This window comes from Pteropus vampyrus, unplaced genomic scaffold (genome assembly GCF_000151845.1).
Source record: "Pteropus vampyrus isolate Shadow unplaced genomic scaffold, Pvam_2.0 Scaffold16, whole genome shotgun sequence".
NCBI lineage: Eukaryota > Metazoa > Chordata > Mammalia > Chiroptera > Pteropodidae > Pteropus > Pteropus vampyrus.
In genome coordinates this window covers 5,690,510-5,695,483 of record NW_011888797.1, presented here as the reverse complement: position 1 = coordinate 5,695,483, position 4,974 = coordinate 5,690,510, and positions in this window count along the sequence as shown.

The window sequence follows — 4,974 nt, the reverse complement described above, 5'->3', positions numbered from 1 at the left end:
ATATAGCCATGCCCAACCTCCCCAGTTTGAGATTCATGATGTTTATTAAGAGTCTTGATTTTATCAGAAGGCAGACTGGCCTTAGATAAGCAACTTCAGCACTTTAAGCTTTGTCTTCTCATTTGTCTGTACATTCGTGTGCTAGCTGAGAGTGTGAGTTCTAGGTTCAACTGCCTGGACTCCAGCCTGACTCCTCCCATTCTCAAGTTGTCCACCCTCATTGGTAAACTGGATCAGTACTACTGTGGTGCCTACATCAAAGGCTCGCTGATGATGGGAGGTGGTAATCCATGTTAAGCTCCTGGCATAGTGCCTGGCACACAGTAAGCGATCAGTAAATGTCAACTTACTGTGATATTATAGCTCCCCTGTAGCTTAACAGTGTTAGCAATTTTCCTTTGTCATCCCCATCCCCATCATCATTGCCATCATCATCACCATCAGTCCCATCATCATGATTTTGAAGTTCTAGGAGGTCATTCCTCTCTGGGCTCCTCCGCTCCACTCTCCTTCGTTGTGGTTGTCTTACGAAAGAGAAGGCTCTACGTAGAGTAGAGAGATTTTAATAATGTGAAATTCATAACATTTATTGAGCTTCTTTGTGCTGGACGTTGTTCTAGGTACCAGGGGATACAAGCGTGAGCTAAATAAATTCCCCACTCATGCAACTTATAGTCTAATGAGAAGAGGCAGGCAATAATAAATAAGCAAATGTGTAGTTATGTCAGAGAAAAATGAATATTATAGAGAAAAATAAAGCAGGGAAAGAGGATACTGTCTTGGGTTGGGCAGTTCTTATTTATAGAAGATGGTCAAGGAAGAGCACGCTTAGAGGTGACATTTGAATTGAGTGAGTGCAGGACACTTCAATGTGGATACCTGGGGGTAAAGGTCATCAGGCACAGAGAACAAAATTACAAAAGGTCCAAGGTAGAAACATACTTGGCATATTGAGGAGAATAAGGAGGTCTCTGTGGCTGGATGACAGTGATCAGGGGGTGAGTAAGAGGGGATGAGATCAGAGAGGTTGGTAAGGAGTTAGAACAGGGGGGCTGTGGAGGTCATAATAAAAACTTTGCCTGTTATTCTCACTGACTTGGAAAGTCATTGGAGGGTTTCAGAAAAAGATATGACATGATCTGACACATTTCCAGGGATTGCTCTGGCTAGCGTGTTGAAAACGGACCACAAGGCAGTGAGTGCTTAAGCAGGGAGCCAGTATGATGTTATTTCAATAACGCAAGTGCAATGTGGTGGTGACTTGGATCAGTGGGGTAGTGGTGCAGGTCACAAGAAGAGGGAGACGCTGGATACATTATGAAGGTAAAGACAAGAAGAGTTGCTAATGTATTGCACTGGGTATGGTGGGTGGTGAGAGAAGGAGAGGAGTGAAGGTTAATTCCTGAGCAACTAAACGGATGTTATCGGCATGTGCTGGGATGAGGAAGACTATGTGTGATCAGATGTGACGGAGAAGATCGATCTAACCTTCACATTGCCTCTAGAAGGTAGGACTATAGTTATCTTCCATAAAAACTGGAACTCAGTGAGGTGAAGCCCGTGGTCTAGAAGCTACATATGGTGCTAGGAGCTCTAAGTAATGATTCCTCTACTGCATGGAGCTATAGGATTTGGAGCTGGGGAACTCCTGGGAGGTTGAACCGCTGAGGTTGGGAGGCGGGGTCCTAGCTCTCCAGAGCCAAACTATAAAGGAAGCACCCATCTCTAACACACACCCTGTTTGCAGTGCGTTCAGGCTCATGCCTTGGCCCCTGGGGGTCTTGTCGACCTGGAACAGAAAAGAGGCAATCAGCTGTACTAGGGGCTTCCTAATTAGGCATTCTAATGGAAATGCAGAAAACCAAGAAGGCTGCAGGCTTCAGAGTTCTACCTTGTAATTTATGATCCATGTAGTCCACTGGTGTTCAGAAGCGGCTTTGCACATGGGGGAGGTGGGAAGGAAAGATGTCTTCAGCTCCTCCTCTCTACGCACAGTTCTGACCATCCAACACACTCTAGAGAGAACGGACAGGAAAAGAGACAAGATAAATCAGTAGGAAAAGAAGGGAAATGTCCTCTAACTACAGGCTGTGCTGACTCAGAAAATGGGGTAGAAGAATGGAAACCTCCATAAAGACCTACTGGTGCCTTCCTGCTCTAGAAGATGCACTTTCATGACTTACCAACCTCCTCTGCCAAACACCACAGTGGAACCAGGCTTCAGAGGAAAACACTGCCTGCTTTTTCAAAGTTAAACACATCAGAGCCTGTGGTCTATAAGCCACATATGGTGCTGGGAGCTCCAAAAAATAATGATGAAAGAAAATCGTTGAAATCTAGACATAGAAGGTCTGTGTGGCTATACTTTCACTCAGTTGACTCTGCAAATTGTGTTAGCTACCCGTTATTCACTGAACGCTGCTACATGCCCAGTATCATGATGTCCCTCATTAAATCCTCGCAACAACCTGGTGAAGAAGTTCTTATTACTCTCATCTCACAGAGGAAGACACTGGTTCTGAGGAGTCACACTCCCCAGTCAGTCATGGAGCTGAATTTGAAGCCAAGTCAGCCTATTCCAGGCCCTCTGTCTTAACCAACATACTTCACTACCTCCCAGAGGAAAAGGAGGAGGGAGAAATACTGAAAATAGTAACGGTCCCCTCCCCATTCCCTCTATTCTCCCAGTGCTCAGAAGCCTACAGTCTAAATCGACTTAAACATTTTTAATATTTATTTCTGATAACAATCAGATGACTATTTTCTCTAAGGAATAGGTTAGTAATAAGAAAGGTCTTCAGAGAGGTGACCTTGAAAGGAGGTTAAGTACATTTTTTAAGGCCATAGTTAGTTCGATGGAAGAACTAAGGCTAAAAATACAGAGCACCTGCCTCCCAGGCCAGAGACTGGCTAGGCCCCCAAAGGCGCTTTGCAAGTTACCACTGCTTCTGCCCTAACACAGATGACTGATTGAGGATAGTTTTTTTTTTTTTTTTTTGTGCACTGGAGCTTTTAAACACAATCTGAACTTAGCTGAAGTTTTTAAACAAGGTTTTTCTAGCACCTTCTGATGAGTTACTGTTCTTTTTTTCCCTCTGCCATCTCCTCTCCCCATACCCTCCCTCCCCTGGGTCAGAGTTGTGTGCCCTGTTGAACTAGGAGGTTCCTACTACAGCTCCTGGTATTTAGCTGCAGTGGGGACATTCCTGCCTCTGTGTGGGGCAAATAATTATATTTCTAGAACTTGCTGTAATTTACTCTGGCCTCCTACACTAATAGTGACTGGCTGGTTGGCTTCTACACACCTCTGCAATCTGGACCCACTTCGGCAAGCTCATCTCTTTTTTTCCCATACTGAAACATACACCCTTCATGTCAGACAGGTGTCCTGGGTGCACCCCATTTCCGCCACAGAAATATCCTCCCTGCTCTCCTCCTATGCAAATCCAGTCTTCGAGGCTTTGCTCAATAATTTTTTGCCCCAGACTTCCCCATGTACAGCCCAGTGGTTTGCTTTCCAAGTTCCCTTTACAGTTATATTTTCAACCACATAATTTAGCCTTCAAAATGTTTCTGCATATTTCTCCAAATGTACCGCAGCCCCTTGAGGGCAGGCACGCATGTGTTCATTCACTAGAGATTTTTAGAAGCACCTTATACGGTGAGATACAGATAGATATAAGTAATGGTTGCTTCTTGTCCTCAAGGATGGGAGACTCTAATAATTTGCAGACATCTATCTGGCACACAGTAGGCCATAAACAAAGGTTCTCTATATTAAGTGTGTGTGTGTGTGTGTGTATGTGTGTGTGTGTAGTGATTCTCATTGTAATCATTTGCTGTCTCTAAGTCCCATGAAAGGTATCAGGTGGTGTTATAGGGAAGGCATCATGAAAGAGGTGACATTTGAGCTAGGCCTTAAGGGCAGGGGATGTTTTTTAAAAAGAGAATTGGGAGAACAGGCAGAAGAAAGTGTTCCTACAGTGCATCGTCAGACACACATTGCCAGACACCAGGTTCAGGGGGAAAGCAGTGGAGTGAATTGGGCCCCTGCCCCAGTACCAACTAGCCTTAGTGAGAGTGGGCAAGTTGCTTAATTTCCTCGGGGCCCCCATTTCCTTCCCACTCTGAAGTGATTAAGGGGCACAGGCTCTGGAAGAAGCAGAAGGAAGTTCAAGTCATAGCTGTGTTTGACCTTGAGCCAATCATTTGGGGCGGAGGCTCAGCCTCAGTTTCCTTCCTATATAATAGGTAAAATAATTCCTACCTTACAAGGTTTTTGTGAGGTTTTAAGAACACAGGTAAGCACAGTCGTGGCATTATTATAATTTTCTCCTACCAAAGTAGAGGCGACAATCCTATCCGTTTCCGAGTCAGTGCGCAGCCGCTGGTTTCCCAGCACACAGCACAGAGCCTGTCCCTAGAAGGGGCTGTGGACAGACTGTGGGACCCACAAAGACAGAACGGAGTCGAAAGGGCTTCAGAAAAAAAGTAAACAGCGTCGACAGTGGAGTGACTGGGCTAAGTGGGGCTCTCAGTAAACGTGTTTCCATGAGCAGACTTGACGCAGTCCAAGAACCTTTGCTAACTGTCCCAAACATGCCTCTGGGGTTGACTGGATTTTACACAGCCCTTTCGGCCTCCGACTTCAAACCCAAGCAAAGAGCCGAGGCCCAGCCCCGTGGCGGTCTTGGAAGGTTGGTCGGGGAGGCGGGGATTCCCCAACTCCCAGCTAGAAGAAATCTGGGATGTGTTCCCGCCCCCTTACTCCACTCCCAGGGGCCGGGCTCCGGGGGTGCTCCCTCTTCATTTCCTATCTCCGCACAAGTCAAGAAAGGAGTGGGGCTCGCACTTGGTCCACTGCACCGGGTCGTCTGCTCTCTTCCCTCCCACCGGCCTGGCCACCCCCACCTCGGCCGCCTATCCCCGGGGCCCCCGTGGCCCCTGCTCAGTCGCCAGTCTCGGCCCGGGTCG